At 67.9% G+C, this 16,988-nt stretch overlaps 7 non-coding genes across 7 annotated transcripts; all 7 read left to right on the top strand.

The window, feature by feature from the left end:
- The first annotated feature begins 1,210 nt into the window (after nt 1-1,210).
- On the top strand, nt 1,211-1,329 carry LOC129052535 (5S ribosomal RNA). Its single transcript, XR_008517591.1, has one exon. It is a non-coding gene; the product is annotated as a 5S ribosomal RNA (ribosomal RNA).
- Nucleotides 1,330-3,507: 2,178 nt separating this feature from the next.
- On the top strand, nt 3,508-3,626 carry LOC129052536 (5S ribosomal RNA). The gene has a single exon (XR_008517592.1). It is a non-coding gene; the product is annotated as a 5S ribosomal RNA (ribosomal RNA).
- A 2,202-nt stretch (nt 3,627-5,828) lies between these two features.
- On the top strand, nt 5,829-5,947 carry LOC129052540 (5S ribosomal RNA). The gene has a single exon (XR_008517598.1). It is a non-coding gene; the product is annotated as a 5S ribosomal RNA (ribosomal RNA).
- Nucleotides 5,948-8,129: 2,182 nt separating this feature from the next.
- LOC129052542 (5S ribosomal RNA) lies at nt 8,130-8,248 on the top strand. The gene has a single exon (XR_008517600.1). It is a non-coding gene; the product is annotated as a 5S ribosomal RNA (ribosomal RNA).
- A 2,201-nt stretch (nt 8,249-10,449) lies between these two features.
- On the top strand, nt 10,450-10,568 carry LOC129052544 (5S ribosomal RNA). The gene has a single exon (XR_008517604.1). It is a non-coding gene; the product is annotated as a 5S ribosomal RNA (ribosomal RNA).
- A 2,194-nt stretch (nt 10,569-12,762) lies between these two features.
- LOC129052545 (5S ribosomal RNA) lies at nt 12,763-12,881 on the top strand. The gene has a single exon (XR_008517606.1). It is a non-coding gene; the product is annotated as a 5S ribosomal RNA (ribosomal RNA).
- Nucleotides 12,882-15,057: 2,176 nt separating this feature from the next.
- Nucleotides 15,058-15,176, top strand: LOC129052549 (5S ribosomal RNA). The gene has a single exon (XR_008517607.1). It is a non-coding gene; the product is annotated as a 5S ribosomal RNA (ribosomal RNA).
- The last annotated feature ends 1,812 nt before the right edge of the window (nt 15,177-16,988 follow it).

Here is a 16,988-nt window from a genome sequence, read left to right on the forward strand (position 1 = left end):
CACCCAGAGCACAGGGTGGTGCCAAGAAAGGAAGGAACCTACGAAACCCACCTCCAAAGCAAGCAATTCAGCCAAGTAAGAGCCCGTCTCAGCGCTCCGTTGGTCCTCTCACAGGGACCGCCTGGCCCCCGTGTTCTGGCGCAGCCCAAGCCCCCTCCACCCTATCCCGGCCTGCTCAAAAGGGCGCTGCCTACCGGAGCCGGGCGCTTCCTCTCGAAGGCTCTATCGCTCTCGCTCTCTAGCTCCCTCCGCCACTCTCTTCTAGGTTTCCCCCTGGACCTCGCGCTACTTCTGCCGTCTTCCCTCTGTCTCTCTGTCTCTCTCTCTTTCTCTGTCCCTGTCTCTTTCTCAGCCTCTCTGTCTGTCTCCTTCCCTCTCCCCCTCCCCTGTCTCTCTCGATCGCTGTCTCTCTCCCTCCCTCGGTTTCTATCTCTCCATCCATCTCGTCCTTGCTCTCCTTCAAGCCGCGTGTGTGTGTGTACGTGTGTGTGTGTCTGTGTGTGTGTGTGTGCGTCTGAGTGGGTGAGTCTGTGTGTGTGTGTGTGTGTGCGTGTTCGCGCGCGCGTGCGTGCGTGCGTGTGCGAGCGAGCGCCCGCGCGTGCGAGCGCGCCCGGGTGTGTCTGTGTGTGGGGGAGTGGATTTGCTCCTGGTGGTGGCGGGGTGTGTCTGGGTTTCTCTCAGCCCCTCTCACCCGGGATCAGGCCGCCGCCTCTAGTGGCAGCCCGGGGCAAAGCGGGGCCACCCCCCCGACCCGCTACCCGCCCCCGCGCCCTCTTGCCCACCGGCCGGACGGGCCTTGGTCGGGACACGCGACCGTGCTGGGGGCGTTGGGAGAGAAAGGCCCCGCGCGGCCCGGCCGGCTGGTCGCCCTTGGCCAGCCCTGACGGCTCCGCGTGGGTGGGGCAAGAGGGGGCCTCGCGGGAGCGCCTGAGCGGCGAGGGACGCAAAACGCCACCTCCGCGGCAGGGCGGAGGACCAGGAGGGGGTCCCGGGATCGTGGGCCCTGGGCCCTGACGCCTCGGAGCACTCCCTGTTCCGAGCGGGCCCCATGTGGTGGAAGCTCGGGAGCTGGGGAGCCGGGGGAAGGCCGCGGGCGAGCGGCTCGGGGGTCCCCGATCCGAGCCCCGCGGCCCCGGGCTGGCGGTGACGGCTGCAATCCGGCGGGCATGGCTGGGCCGGGCTCTTGGGGCAGCCAGGCGCCTGTCTCGGCGTCTACGGCCATACCACCCTGAACGCGCCCGATCTCGTCTGATCTCGGAAGCTAAGCAGGGTCGGGCCTGGTTAGTACTTGGATGGGAGACCGCCTGGGAATACCGGGTGCTGTAGGCTTTTTCTTTGGCTTTTTGCTTTTTCTTTCCTCTTCTTCCAGACGGAGTCTCGCTCTGTCGCCCAGGCTGGAGTGCAGCGGCGCCATCTCGGCTCACTGCAAGCTCCGCCTCCCGGGTTCACGCCCTTCTCCGGCCCCAGCCTCCCGAGTAGCTGGGACTGCAGGCGCCCGCCACCACGCCCGGCTGATTTTTTTTCTATTTTGGGTAGAGACGGGGTTTCACCCTGTTAGCCGGGATGGTCTCTACCTCCTCACCTGGTGATCCACCCGCCTCGGCCTCCCACCCACAGTGCTGGGATTACAGGCGGGAGCCACCGCGCCCGCCCGGCCTGCTGCAGGCTTTTTTGGCTTCCCCGCTGCCTCCCTTCCCCCTACGGTCACCATGCTCCCCAACCTCCCCTCGCTCTGCTCCCCCTTTATCGCCCACCTACACCTCCGCCGCAGCCCAGCCGGAGACCTCCTCCTGGGGGTCCGCCCCTACTGCACGCCGGGCAGCAGCATCCCACCGCTTCCGCCTCGCCGCCGCCCCGCCAGGAGCCCGGCTCCAGCCTGGGAGGGCAGGGGGCCGGACCCCAGAGCCGCAGGCGCGGGTCCCCTGCCGTTCGCGGTGCCTTCCCGCTCCCGGAACGCCCAGGCCATTCAATTCACCCACCGGGCGGCGCGCCGTCGTCGCAACCTTCCAAACCGGGGGAAGGGGCGGGCAGGGGCAGCGGGTGCCACAGGCGCCAGCCCAGACCTCGGCTCCGGAACGCACGGGCTGCTTCACCCGGGGGAAGGACATTGCTTCGCCAGCCACCAGGAAAACTGTCCCTGTGCACCCGGATTCCCAACGGCCCCCCACTTCGTGTCAACACCAGTCCCGAGGACACGCCAGAGACCCAGGCCTCCGGCCCCGCCCGGTGCCACGGCTCCCGCCAAACGGGCGGGCGGGCGCACTCTGCAAATCCCGGGGCCCGCCGCCAGGCACCCAGAGCACAGGGTGGTGCCAAGAAAGGAAGGAACCTACGAAACCCACCTCCAAAGCAAGCAATTCAGCCAAGTAAAAGCCCGTCTCAGCGCTCCGTTGGTCCTCTCACAGGGACCGCCTGGCCCCCGTGTTCTGGCGCAGCCCAAGCCCCCTCCACCCTATCCCGGCCTGCTCAAAAGGGCGCTGCCTACCGGAGCCGGGCGCTTCCTCTCGAAGGCTCTATCGCTCTCGCTCTCTAGCTCCCTCCGCCACTCTCTTCTAGGTTTCCCCCTGGACCTCGCGCTACTTCTGCCGTCTTCCCTCTGTCTCTCTGTCTCTCTCTCTTTCTCTGTCCCTGTCTCTTTCTCAGCCTCTCTGTCTGTCTCCTTCCCTCTCCCCCTCCCCTGTCTCTCTCGATCGCTGTCTCTCTCCCTCCCTCGGTTTCTATCTCTCCATCCATCTCGTCCTTGCTCTCCTTCAAGCCGCGTGTGTGTGTGTACGTGTGTGTGTGTCTGTGTGTGTGTGTGTGCGTCTGAGTGGGTGAGTCTGTGTGTGTGTGTGTGTGTGTGTGTGCGTGTTCGCGCGCGCGTGCGTGCGTGCGTGTGCGAGCGAGCGCCCGCGCGTGCGAGCGCGCCCGGGTGTGTCTGTGCGTGGGGGAGTGGATTTGCTCCTGGTGGTGGCGGGGTGTGTCTGGGTTTCTCTCAGCCCCTCTCACCCGGGATCAGGCCGCCGCCTCTAGTGGCAGCCCGGGGCAAAGCGGGGCCACCCCCCCGACCCGCTACCCGCCCCCGCGCCCTCTTGCCCACCGGCCGGACGGGCCTTGGTCGGGACACGCGACCGTGCTGGGGGCGTTGGGAGAGAAAGGCCCCGCGCGGCCCGGCCGGCTGGTCGCCCTTGGCCAGCCCTGACGGCTCCGCGTGGGTGGGGCAAGAGGGGGCCCCGCGGGAGCGCCTGAGCGGCGAGGGACCCAAAACGCCACCTCCGCGGCAGGGCGGAGGACCAGGAGGGGGTCCCGGGATCGTGGGCCCTGGGCCCTGACGCCTCGGAGCACTCCCTGTTCCGAGCGGGCCCCATGTGGTGGAAGCTCGGGAGCTGGGGAGCCGGGGGAAGGCCGCGGGCGAGCGGCTCGGGGGTCCCCGATCCGAGCCCCGCGGCCCCGGGCTGGCGGTGACGGCTGCAATCCGGCGGGCATGGCTGGGCCGGGCTCTTGGGGCAGCCAGGCGCCTGTTTCGGCGTCTACGGCCATACCACCCTGAACGCGCCCGATCTCGTCTGATCTCGGAAGCTAAGCAGGGTCGGGCCTGGTTAGTACTTGGATGGGAGACCGCCTGGGAATACCGGGTGCTGTAGGCTTTTTCTTTGGCTTTTTGCTTTTTCTTTCCTCTTCTTCCAGACGGAGTCTCGCTCTGTCGCCCAGGCTGGAGTGCAGCGGCGCCATCTCGGCTCACTGCAAGCTCCGCCTCCCGGGTTCACGCCCTTCTCCGGCCCCAGCCTCCCGAGTAGCTGGGACTGCAGGCGCCCGCCACCACGCCCGGCTGATTTTTTTTCTATTTTGGGTAGAGACGGGGTTTCACCCTGTTAGCCGGGATGGTCTCTACCTCCTCACCTGGTGATCCACCCGCCTCGGCCTCCCACCCACAGTGCTGGGATTACAGGCGGGAGCCACCGCGCCCGCCCGGCCTGCTGCAGGCTTTTTTGGCTTCCCCGCTGCCTCCCTTCCCCCTACGGTCACCATGCTCCCCAACCTCCCCTCGCTCTGCTCCCCCTTTATCGCCCACCTACACCTCCGCCGCAGCCCAGCCGGAGACCTCCTCCTGGGGGTCCGCCCCTACTGCACGCCGGGCAGCAGCATCCCACCGCTTCCGCCTCGCCGCCGCCCCGCCAGGAGCCCGGCTCCAGCCTGGGAGGGCAGGGGGCCGGACCCCAGAGCCGCAGGCGCGGGTCCCCTGCCGTTCGCGGTGCCTTCCCGCTCCCGGAACGCCCAGGCCATTCAATTCACCCACCGGGCGGCGCGCCGTCGTCGCAACCTTCCAAACCGGGGGAAGGGGCGGGCAGGGGCAGCGGGTGCCACAGGCGCCAGCCCAGACCTCGGCTCCGGAACGCACGGGCTGCTTCACCCGGGGGAAGGACATTGCTTCGCCAGCCACCAGGAAAACAGTCCCTGTGCACCCGGATTCCCAACGGCCCCCCACTTCGTGTCAACACCAGTCCCGAGGACACGCCAGAGACCCAGGCCTCCGGCCCCGCCCGGTGCCACGGCTCCCGCCAAACGGGCGGGCGGGCGCACTCTGCAAATCCCGGGGCCCGCCGCAAGGCACCCAGAGCACAGGGTGGTGCCAAGAAAGGAAGGAACCTACGAAACCCACCTCCAAAGCAAGCAATTCAGCCAAGTAAAAGCCCGTCTCAGCGCTCCGTTGGTCCTCTCACAGGGACCGCCTGGCCCCCGTGTTCTGGCGCAGCCCAAGCCCCCTCCACCCTATCCCGGCCTGCTCAAAAGGGCGCTGCCTGCCGGAGACGGGCGCTTCCTCTCGAAGGCTCTATCGCTCTCGCTCTCTAGCTCCCTCCGCCTCTCTCTTCTAGGTTTCCCCCTGGACCTCGCGCTACTTCTGTCGTCTTCCCTCTGTCTCTCTGTCTCTCTCTCTTTCTCTGTCCCTGTCTCTTTCTCAGCCTCTCTGTCTGTCTCCTTCCCTCTCCCCCTCCCCTGTCTCTCTCGATCGCTGTCTCTCTCCCTCCCTCGGTTTCTATCTCTCCATCCATCTCGTCCTTGCTCTCCTTCAAGCCGCGTGTGTGTGTGTACGTGTGTGTGTCTGTGTGTGTGTGTGTGTGTGTGTCTCAGTGGGTGAGTCTGTGTGTGTGTGTGTGTGTGTGTGTGTCTGAGTGGGTGAGTCTGTGTGTGTGTGTGTGTGTGCGCGCGTGCGTGCGTGTGCGAGCGAGCGCCGGCGCGTGCGAGCGCGCCCGGGTGTGTCTGTGTGTGGGGGAGTGGATTTGCTCCTGGTGGTGGCGGGGTGTGTCTGGGTTTCTCTCAGCCCCTCTCACCCGGGATCAGGCCGCCGCCTCTAGTGGCAGCCCGGGGCAAAGCGGGGCCACCCCCCCGACCCGCTACCCGCCCCCGCGCCCTCTTGCCCACCGGCCGGACCGGCCTTGGTCGGGACACGCGACCGTGCTGGGGGCGTTGGGAGAGAAAGGCCCCGCGCGGCCCGGCCGGCTGGTCGCCCTTGGCCAGCCCTGACGGCTCCGGGTGGGTGGGGCAAGAGGGGGCCTCGCGGGAGCGCCTGAGCGGCGAGGGACGCAAAACGCCACCTCCGCGGCAGGGCGGAGGACCAGGAGGGGGTCCCGGGATCGTGGGCCCTGGGCCCTGACGCCTCGGAGCACTCCCTGTTCCGAGCGGGCCCCATGTGGTGGAAGCTCGGGAGCTGGGGAGCCGGGGGAAGGCCCCGGGCGAGGGGCTCGGGGGTCCCCGATCCGAGCCCCGCGGCCCCGGGCTGGCGGTGACGGCTGCAATCCGGCGGGCATGGCTGGGCCGGGCTCTTGGGGCAGCCAGGCGCCTGTCTCGGCGTCTACGGCCATACCACCCTGAACGCGCCCGATCTCGTCTGATCTCGGAAGCTAAGCAGGGTCGGGCCTGGTTAGTACTTGGATGGGAGACCGCCTGGGAATACCGGGTGCTGTAGGCTTTTTCTTTGGCTTTTTGCTTTTTCTTTCCTCTTCTTCCAGACGGAGTCTCGCTCTGTCGCCCAGGCTGGAGTGCAGCGGCGCCATCTCGGCTCACTGCAAGCTCCGCCTCCCGGGTTCACGCCCTTCTCCGGCCCCAGCCTCCCGAGTAGCTGGGACTGCAGGCGCCCGCCACCACGCCCGGCTGACTTTTTTTCTATTTTGCGTAGAGACGGGGTTTCACCCTGTTAGCCGGGATGGTCTCCACCTCCTCACCTGGTGATCCACCCGCCTCGGCCTCCCACCCACAGTGCTGGGATTACAGGCGGGAGCCACCGCGCCCGCCCGGCCTGCTGCAGGCTTTTTTGGCTTCCCCGCTGCCTCCCTTCCCCCTACAGTCGCCATGCTCCCCAACCTCCCCTCGCTCTGCTCCCCCTTTATCGCCCACCTACACCTCCGCCGCAGCCCAGCCGGGGACCTCCTCCTGGGGGTCCGCCCCTACTGCACGCCGGGCAGCAGCATCCCACCGCTTCCGCCTCGCCGCCGCCCCGCCAGGAGCCCGGCTCCAGCCTGGGAGGGCAGGGGGCCGGACCCCAGAGCCGCAGGCGCGGGTCCCCTGCCGTTCGCGGTGCCTTCCCGCTCCCGGAACGCCCAGGCCATTCAATTCACCCACCGGGCGGCGCGCCGTCGTCGCAACCTTCCAAACCGGGGGAAGGGGCGGGCAGGGTCAGCGGGTGCCACAGGCGCCAGCCCAGACCTCGGCTCCGGAACGCACGGGCTGCTTCACCCGGGGGAAGGACATTGCTTCGCCAGCCACCAGGAAAACTGTCCCTGTGCACCCGGATTCCCAACGGCCCCCCACTTCGTGTCAACACCAGTCCCGAGGACACGCCAGAGACCCAGGCCTCCGGCCCCGCCCGGTGCCACGGCTCCCGCCAAACGGGCGGGCGGGCGCACTCTGCAAATCCCGGGGCCCGCCGCCAGGCACCCAGAGCACAGGGTGGTGCCAAGAAAGGAAGGAACCTACGAAACCCACCTCCAAAGCAAGCAATTCAGCCAAGTAAAAGCCCGTCTCAGCGCTCCGTTGGTCCTCTCACAGGGACCGCCTGGCCCCCGTGTTCTGGCGCAGCCCAAGCCCCCTCCACCCTATCCCGGCCTGCTCAAAAGGGCGCTGCCTACCGGAGCCGGGCGCTTCCTCTCGAAGGCTCTATCGCTCTCGCTCTCTAGCTCCCTCCGCCACTCTCTTCTAGGTTTCCCCCTGGACCTCGCGCTACTTCTGTCGTCTTCCCTCTGTCTCTCTGTCTCTCTCTCTTTCTCTGTCCCTGTCTCTTTCTCAGCCTCTCTGTCTGTCTCCTTCCCTCTCCCCCTCCCCTGTCTCTCTCGATCGCTGTCTCTCTCCCTCCCTCGGTTTCTATCTCTCCATCCATCTCGTCCTTGCTCTCCTTCAAGCCGCGTGTGTGTGTGTACGTGTGTGTGTGTCTGTGTGTGTGTGTGTGCGTCTGAGTGGGTGAGTCTGTGTGTGTGTGTGTGTGTGTGTGTGTGTGCGTGTTCGCGCGCGCGTGCGTGCGTGCGTGTGCGAGCGAGCGCCCGCGCGTGCGAGCGCGCCCGGGTGTGTCTGTGTGTGGGGGAGTGGATTTGCTCCTGGTGGTGGCGGGGTGTGTCTGGGTTTCTCTCAGCCCCTCTCACCCGGGATCAGGCCGCCGCCTCTAGTGGCAGCCCGGGGCAAAGCGGGGCCACCCCCCCGACCCGCTACCCGCCCCCGCGCCCTCTTGCCCACCGGCCGGACGGGCCTTGGTCGGGACACGCGACCGTGCTGGGGGCGTTGGGAGAGAAAGGCCCCGCGCGGCCCGGCCGGCTGGTCGCCCTTGGCCAGCCCTGACGGCTCCGGGTGGGTGGGGCAAGAGGGGGCCTCGCGGGAGCGCCTGAGCGGCGAGGGACCCAAAACGCCACCTCCGCGGCAGGGCGGAGGACCAGGAGGGGGTCCCGGGATCGTGGGCCCTGGGCCCTGACGCCTCGGAGCACTCCCTGTTCCGAGCGGGCCCCATGTGGTGGAAGCTCGGGAGCTGGGGAGCCGGGGGAAGGCCGCGGGCGAGCGGCTCGGGGGTCCCCGATCCGAGCCCCGCGGCCCCGGGCTGGCGGTGACGGCTGCAATCCGGCGGGCATGGCTGGGCCGGGCTCTTGGGGCAGCCAGGCGCCTGTCTCGGCGTCTACGGCCATACCACCCTGAACGCGCCCGATCTCGTCTGATCTCGGAAGCTAAGCAGGGTCGGGCCTGGTTAGTACTTGGATGGGAGACCGCCTGGGAATACCGGGTGCTGTAGGCTTTTTCTTTGGCTTTTTGCTTTTTCTTTCCTCTTCTTCCAGACGGAGTCTCGCTCTGTCGCCCAGGCTGGAGTGCAGCGGCGCCATCTCGGCTCACTGCAAGCTCCGCCTCCCGGGTTCACGCCCTTCTCCGGCCCCAGCCTCCCGAGTAGCTGCTGGGACTGCAGGCGCCCGCCACCACGCCCGGCTGATTTTTTTTCTATTTTGGGTAGAGACGGGGTTTCACCCTGTTAGCCGGGATGGTCTCTACCTCCTCACCTGGTGATCCACCCGCCTCGGCCTCCCACCCACAGTGCTGGGATTACAGGCGGGAGCCACCGCGCCCGCCCGGCCTGCTGCAGGCTTTTTTGGCTTCCCCGCTGCCTCCCTTCCCCCTACGGTCACCATGCTCCCCAACCTCCCCTCGCTCTGCTCCCCCTTTATCGCCCACCTACACCTCCGCCGCAGCCCAGCCGGAGACCTCCTCCTGGGGGTCCGCCCCTACTGCACGCCGGGCAGCAGCATCCCACCGCTTCCGCCTCGCCGCCGCCCCGCCAGGAGCCCGGCTCCAGCCTGGGAGGGCAGGGGGCCGGACCCCAGAGCCGCAGGCGCGGGTCCCCTGCCGTTCGCGGTGCCTTCCCGCTCCCGGAACGCCCAGGCCATTCAATTCACCCACCGGGCGGCGCGCCGTCGTCGCAACCTTCCAAACCGGGGGAAGGGGCGGGCAGGGGCAGCGGGTGCCACAGGCGCCAGCCCAGACCTCGGCTCCGGAACGCACGGGCTGCTTCACCCGGGGGAAGGACATTGCTTCGCCAGCCACCAGGAAAACAGTCCCTGTGCACCCGGATTCCCAACGGCCCCCCACTTCGTGTCAACACCAGTCCCGAGGACACGCCAGAGACCCAGGCCTCCGGCCCCGCCCGGTGCCACGGCTCCCGCCAAACGGGCGGGCGGGCGCACTCTGCAAATCCCGGGGCCCGCCGCAAGGCACCCAGAGCACAGGGTGGTGCCAAGAAAGGAAGGAACCTACGAAACCCACCTCCAAAGCAAGCAATTCAGCCAAGTAAAAGCCCGTCTCAGCGCTCCGTTGGTCCTCTCACAGGGACCGCCTGGCCCCCGTGTTCTGGCGCAGCCCAAGCCCCCTCCACCCTATCCCGGCCTGCTCAAAAGGGCGCTGCCTGCCGGAGACGGGCGCTTCCTCTCGAAGGCTCTATCGCTCTCGCTCTCTAGCTCCCTCCGCCTCTCTCTTCTAGGTTTCCCCCTGGACCTCGCGCTACTTCTGTCGTCTTCCCTCTGTCTCTCTGTCTCTCTCTCTTTCTCTGTCCCTGTCTCTTTCTCAGCCTCTCTGTCTGTCTCCTTCCCTCTCCCCCTCCCCTGTCTCTCTCGATCGCTGTCTCTCTCCCTCCCTCGGTTTCTATCTCTCCATCCATCTCGTCCTTGCTCTCCTTCAAGCCGCGTGTGTGTGTGTACGTGTGTGTGTCTGTGTGTGTGTGTGTGTGTGTGTCTCAGTGGGTGAGTCTGTGTGTGTGTGTGTGTGTGTGTGTGTCTGAGTGGGTGAGTCTGTGTGTGTGTGTGTGCGCGCGTGCGTGCGTGTGCGAGCGAGCGCCGGCGCGTGCGAGCGCGCCCGGGTGTGTCTGTGTGTGGGGGAGTGGATTTGCTCCTGGTGGTGGCGGGGTGTGTCTGGGTTTCTCTCAGCCCCTCTCACCCGGGATCAGGCCGCCGCCTCTAGTGGCAGCCCGGGGCAAAGCGGGGCCACCCCCCCGACCCGCTACCCGCCCCCGCGCCCTCTTGCCCACCGGCCGGACCGGCCTTGGTCGGGACACGCGACCGTGCTGGGGGCGTTGGGAGAGAAAGGCCCCGCGCGGCCCGGCCGGCTGGTCGCCCTTGGCCAGCCCTGACGGCTCCGGGTGGGTGGGGCAAGAGGGGGCCTCGCGGGAGCGCCTGAGCGGCGAGGGACGCAAAACGCCACCTCCGCGGCAGGGCGGAGGACCAGGAGGGGGTCCCGGGATCGTGGGCCCTGGGCCCTGACGCCTCGGAGCACTCCCTGTTCCGAGCGGGCCCCATGTGGTGGAAGCTCGGGAGCTGGGGAGCCGGGGGAAGGCCGCGGGCGAGCGGCTCGGGGGTCCCCGATCCGAGCCCCGCGGCCCCGGGCTGGCGGTGACGGCTGCAATCCGGCGGGCATGGCTGGGCCGGGCTCTTGGGGCAGCCAGGCGCCTGTCTCGGCGTCTACGGCCATACCACCCTGAACGCGCCCGATCTCGTCTGATCTCGGAAGCTAAGCAGGGTCGGGCCTGGTTAGTACTTGGATGGGAGACCGCCTGGGAATACCGGGTGCTGTAGGCTTTTTCTTTGGCTTTTTGCTTTTTCTTTCCTCTTCTTCCAGACGGAGTCTCGCTCTGTCGCCCAGGCTGGAGTGCAGCGGCGCCATCTCGGCTCACTGCAAGCTCCGCCTCCCGGGTTCACGCCCTTCTCCGGCCCCAGCCTCCCGAGTAGCTGGGACTGCAGGCGCCCGCCACCACGCCCGGCTGACTTTTTTTCTATTTTGGGTAGAGACGGGGTTTCACCCTGTTAGCCGGGATGGTCTCTACCTCCTCACCTGGTGATCCACCCGCCTCGGCCTCCCACCCACAGTGCTGGGATTACAGGCGGGAGCCACCGCGCCCGCCCGGCCTGCTGCAGGCTTTTTTGGCTTCCCCGCTGCCTCCCTTCCCCCTACGGTCACCATGCTCCCCAACCTCCCCTCGCTCTGCTCCCCCTTTATCGCCCACCTACACCTCCGCCGCAGCCCAGCCGGAGACCTCCTCCTGGGGGTCCGCCCCTACTGCACGCCAGGCAGCAGCATCCCACCGCTTCCGCCTCGCCGCCGCCCCGCCAGGAGCCCGGCTCCAGCCTGGGAGGGCAGGGGGCCGGACCCCAGAGCCGCAGGCGCGGGTCCCCTGCCGTTCGCGGTGCCTTCCCGCTCCCGGAACGCCCAGGCCATTCAATTCACCCACCGGGCGGCGCGCCGTCGTCGCAACCTTCCAAACCGGGGGAAGGGGCGGGCAGGGGCAGCGGGTGCCACAGGCGCCAGCCCAGACCTCGGCTCCGGAACGCACGGGCTGCTTCACCCGGGGGAAGGACATTGCTTCGCCAGCCACCAGGAAAACAGTCCCTGTGCACCCGGATTCCCAACGGCCCCCCACTTCGTGTCAACACCAGTCCCGAGGACACGCCAGAGACCCAGGCCTCCGGCCCCGCCCGGTGCCACGGCTCCCGCCAAACGGGCGGGCGGGCGCACTCTGCAAATCCCGGGGCCCGCCGCAAGGCACCCAGAGCACAGGGTGGTGCCAAGAAAGGAAGGAACCTACGAAACCCACCTCCAAAGCAAGCAATTCAGCCAAGTAAAAGCCCGTCTCAGCGCTCCGTTGGTCCTCTCACAGGGACCGCCTGGCCCCCGTGTTCTGGCGCAGCCCAAGCCCCCTCCACCCTATCCCGGCCTGCTCAAAAGGGCGCTGCCTACCGGAGACGGGCGCTTCCTCTCGAAGGCTCTATCGCTCTCGCTCTCTAGCTCCCTCCGCCTCTCTCTTCTAGGTTTCCCCCTGGACCTCGCGCTACTTCTGTCGTCTTCCCTCTGTCTCTCTGTCTCTCTCTCTTTCTCTGTCCCTGTCTCTTTCTCAGCCTCTCTGTCTGTCTCCTTCCCTCTCCCCCTCCCCTGTCTCTCTCGATCGCTGTCTCTCTCCCTCCCTCGGTTTCTATCTCTCCATCCATCTCGTCCTTGCTCTCCTTCAAGCCGCGTGTGTGTGTGTACGTGTGTGTGTCTGTGTGTGTGTGTGTGTGTGTGTCTCAGTGGGTGAGTCTGTGTGTGTGTGTGTGTGTGTCTGAGTGGGTGAGTCTGTGTGTGTGTGTGTGTGCGCGCGTGCGTGCGTGTGCGAGCGAGCGCCGGCGCGTGCGAGCGCGCCCGGGTGTGTCTGTGTGTGGGGGAGTGGATTTGCTCCTGGTGGTGGCGGGGTGTGTCTGGGTTTCTCTCAGCCCCTCTCACCCGGGATCAGGCCGCCGCCTCTAGTGGCAGCCCGGGGCAAAGCGGGGCCACCCCCCCGACCCGCTACCCGCCCCCGCGCCCTCTTGCCCACCGGCCGGACCGGCCTTGGTCGGGACACGCGACCGTGCTGGGGGCGTTGGGAGAGAAAGGCCCCGCGCGGCCCGGCCGGCTGGTCGCCCTTGGCCAGCCCTGACGGCTCCGGGTGGGTGGGGCAAGAGGGGGCCTCGCGGGAGCGCCTGAGCGGCGAGGGACGCAAAACGCCACCTCCGCGGCAGGGCGGAGGACCAGGAGGGGGTCCCGGGATCGTGGGCCCTGGGCCCTGACGCCTCGGAGCACTCCCTGTTCCGAGCGGGCCCCATGTGGTGGAAGCTCGGGAGCTGGGGAGCCGGGGGAAGGCCCCGGGCGAGGGGCTCGGGGGTCCCCGATCCGAGCCCCGCGGCCCCGGGCTGGCGGTGACGGCTGCAATCCGGCGGGCATGGCTGGGCCGGGCTCTTGGGGCAGCCAGGCGCCTGTCTCGGCGTCTACGGCCATACCACCCTGAACGCGCCCGATCTCGTCTGATCTCGGAAGCTAAGCAGGGTCGGGCCTGGTTAGTACTTGGATGGGAGACCGCCTGGGAATACCGGGTGCTGTAGGCTTTTTCTTTGGCTTTTTGCTTTTTCTTTCCTCTTCTTCCAGACGGAGTCTCGCTCTGTCGCCCAGGCTGGAGTGCAGCGGCGCCATCTCGGCTCACTGCAAGCTCCGCCTCCCGGGTTCACGCCCTTCTCCGGCCCCAGCCTCCCGAGTAGCTGGGACTGCAGGCGCCCGCCACCACGCCCGGCTGATTTTTTTTCTATTTTGCGTAGAGACGGGGTTTCACCCTGTTAGCCGGGATGGTCTCCACCTCCTCACCTGGTGATCCACCCGCCTCGGCCTCCCACCCACAGTGCTGGGATTACAGGCGGGAGCCACCGCGCCCGCCCGGCCTGCTGCAGGCTTTTTTGGCTTCCCCGCTGCCTCCCTTCCCCCTACAGTCGCCATGCTCCCCAACCTCCCCTCGCTCTGCTCCCCCTTTATCGCCCACCTACACCTCCGCCGCAGCCCAGCCGGGGACCTCCTCCTGGGGGTCCGCCCCTACTGCACGCCGGGCAGCAGCATCCCACCGCTTCCGCCTCGCCGCCGCCCCGCCAGGAGCCCGGCTCCAGCCTGGGAGGGCAGGGGGCCGGACCCCAGAGCCGCAGGCGCGGGTCCCCTGCCGTTCGCGGTGCCTTCCCGCTCCCGGAACGCCCAGGCCATTCAATTCACCCACCGGGCGGCGCGCCGTCGTCGCAACCTTCCAAACCGGGGGAAGGGGCGGGCAGGGTCAGCGGGTGCCACAGGCGCCAGCCCAGACCTCGGCTCCGGAACGCACGGGCTGCTTCACCCGGGGGAAGGACATTGCTTCGCCAGCCACCAGGAAAACTGTCCCTGTGCACCCGGATTCCCAACGGCCCCCCACTTCGTGTCAACACCAGTCCCGAGGACACGCCAGAGACCCAGGCCTCCGGCCCCGCCCGGTGCCACGGCTCCCGCCAAACGGGCGGGCGGGCGCACTCTGCAAATCCCGGGGCCCGCCGCCAGGCACCCAGAGCACAGGGTGGTGCCAAGAAAGGAAGGAACCTACGAAACCCACCTCCAAAGCAAGCAATTCAGCCAAGTAAAAGCCCGTCTCAGCGCTCCGTTGGTCCTCTCACAGGGACCGCCTGGCCCCCGTGTTCTGGCGCAGCCCAAGCCCCCTCCACCCTATCCCGGCCTGCTCAAAAGGGCGCTGCCTACCGGAGCCGGGCGCTTCCTCTCGAAGGCTCTATCGCTCTCGCTCTCTAGCTCCCTCCGCCACTCTCTTCTAGGTTTCCCCCTGGACCTCGCGCTACTTCTGTCGTCTTCCCTCTGTCTCTCTGTCTCTCTCTCTTTCTCTGTCCCTGTCTCTTTCTCAGCCTCTCTGTCTGTCTCCTTCCCTCTCCCCCTCCCCTGTCTCTCTCGATCGCTGTCTCTCTCCCTCCCTCGGTTTCTATCTCTCCATCCATCTCGTCCTTGCTCTCCTTCAAGCCGCGTGTGTGTGTGTACGTGTGTGTGTGTCTGTGTGTGTGTGTGTGCGTCTGAGTGGGTGAGTCTGTGTGTGTGTGTGTGTGTGTGTGCGTGTTCGCGCGCGCGTGCGTGCGTGCGTGTGCGAGCGAGCGCCCGCGCGTGCGAGCGCGCCCGGGTGTGTCTGTGTGTGGGGGAGTGGATTTGCTCCTGGTGGTGGCGGGGTGTGTCTGGGTTTCTCTCAGCCCCTCTCACCTGGGATCAGGCCGCCGCCTCTAGTGGCAGCCCGGGGCAAAGCGGGGCCACCCCCCCGACCCGCTACCCGCCCCCGCGCCCTCTTGCCCACCGGCCGGACGGGCCTTGGTCGGGACACGCGACCGTGCTGGGGGCGTTGGGAGAGAAAGGCCCCGCGCGGCCCGGCCGGCTGGTCGCCCTTGGCCAGCCCTGACGGCTCCGGGTGGGTGGGGCAAGAGGGGGCCTCGCGGGAGCGCCTGAGCGGCGAGGGACCCAAAACGCCACCTCCGCGGCAGGGCGGAGGACCAGGAGGGGGTCCCGGGATCGTGGGCCCTGGGCCCTGACGCCTCGGAGCACTCCCTGTTCCGAGCGGGCCCCATGTGGTGGAAGCTCGGGAGCTGGGGAGCCGGGGGAAGGCCGCGGGCGAGCGGCTCGGGGGTCCCCGATCCGAGCCCCGCGGCCCCGGGCTGGCGGTGACGGCTGCAATCCGGCGGGCATGGCTGGGCCGGGCTCTTGGGGCAGCCAGGCGCCTGTCTCGGCGTCTACGGCCATACCACCCTGAACGCGCCCGATCTCGTCTGATCTCGGAAGCTAAGCAGGGTCGGGCCTGGTTAGTACTTGGATGGGAGACCGCCTGGGAATACCGGGTGCTGTAGGCTTTTTCTTTGGCTTTTTGCTTTTTCTTTCCTCTTCTTCCAGACGGAGTCTCGCTCTGTCGCCCAGGCTGGAGTGCAGCGGCGCCATCTCGGCTCACTGCAAGCTCCGCCTCCCGGGTTCACGCCCTTCTCCGGCCCCAGCCTCCCGAGTAGCTGCTGGGACTGCAGGCGCCCGCCACCACGCCCGGCTGATTTTTTTTCTATTTTGGGTAGAGACGGGGTTTCACCCTGTTAGCCGGGATGGTCTCTACCTCCTCACCTGGTGATCCACCCGCCTCGGCCTCCCACCCACAGTGCTGGGATTACAGGCGGGAGCCACCGCGCCCGCCCGGCCTGCTGCAGGCTTTTTTGGCTTCCCCGCTGCCTCCCTTCCCCCTACGGTCACCATGCTCCCCAACCTCCCCTCGCTCTGCTCCCCCTTTATCGCCCACCTACACCTCCGCCGCAGCCCAGCCGGAGACCTCCTCCTGGGGGTCCGCCCCTACTGCACGCCGGGCAGCAGCATCCCACCGCTTCCGCCTCGCCGCCGCCCCGCCAGGAGCCCGGCTCCAGCCTGGGAGGGCAGGGGGCCGGACCCCAGAGCCGCAGGCGCGGGTCCCCTGCCGTTCGCGGTGCCTTCCCGCTCCCGGAACGCCCAGGCCATTCAATTCACCCACCGGGCGGCGCGCCGTCGTCGCAACCTTCCAAACCGGGGGAAGGGGCGGGCAGGGGCAGCGGGTGCCACAGGCGCCAGCCCAGACCTCGGCTCCGGAACGCACGGGCTGCTTCACCCGGGGGAAGGACATTGCTTCGCCAGCCACCAGGAAAACAGTCCCTGTGCACCCGGATTCCCAACGGCCCCCCACTTCGTGTCAACACCAGTCCCGAGGACACGCCAGAGACCCAGGCCTCCGGCCCCGCCCGGTGCCACGGCTCCCGCCAAACGGGCGGGCGGGCGCACTCTGCAAATCCCGGGGCCCGCCGCAAGGCACCCAGAGCACAGGGTGGTGCCAAGAAAGGAAGGAACCTACGAAACCCACCTCCAAAGCAAGCAATTCAGCCAAGTAAAAGCCCGTCTCAGCGCTCCGTTGGTCCTCTCACAGGGACCGCCTGGCCCCCGTGTTCTGGCGCAGCCCAAGCCCCCTCCACCCTATCCCGGCCTGCTCAAAAGGGCGCTGCCTGCCGGAGACGGGCGCTTCCTCTCGAAGGCTCTATCGCTCTCGCTCTCTAGCTCCCTCCGCCTCTCTCTTCTAGGTTTCCCCCTGGACCTCGCGCTACTTCTGTCGTCTTCCCTCTGTCTCTCTGTCTCTCTCTCTTTCTCTGTCCCTGTCTCTTTCTCAGCCTCTCTGTCTGTCTCCTTCCCTCTCCCCCTCCCCTGTCTCTCTCGATCGCTGTCTCTCTCCCTCCCTCGGTTTCTATCTCTCCATCCATCTCGTCCTTGCTCTCCTTCAAGCCGCGTGTGTGTGTGTACGTGTGTGTGTCTGTGTGTGTGTGTGTGTGTGTGTCTCAGTGGGTGAGTCTGTGTGTGTGTGTGTGTGTGTGTGTGTCTGAGTGGGTGAGTCTGTGTGTGTGTGTGTGTGTGCGCGCGTGCGTGCGTGTGCGAGCGAGCGCCGGCGCGTGCGAGCGCGCCCGGGTGTGTCTGTGTGTGGGGGAGTGGATTTGCTCCTGGTGGTGGCGGGGTGTGTCTGGGTTTCTCTCAGCCCCTCTCACCCGGGATCAGGCCGCCGCCTCTAGTGGCAGCCCGGGGCAAAGCGGGGCCACCCCCCCGACCCGCTACCCGCCCCCGCGCCCTCTTGCCCACCGGCCGGACCGGCCTTGGTCGGGACACGCGACCGT

The sequence above is a fragment of the Pongo abelii genome, chromosome 1 (genome assembly GCF_028885655.2).
Source record: "Pongo abelii isolate AG06213 chromosome 1, NHGRI_mPonAbe1-v2.0_pri, whole genome shotgun sequence".
Lineage (NCBI taxonomy): Eukaryota > Metazoa > Chordata > Mammalia > Primates > Hominidae > Pongo > Pongo abelii.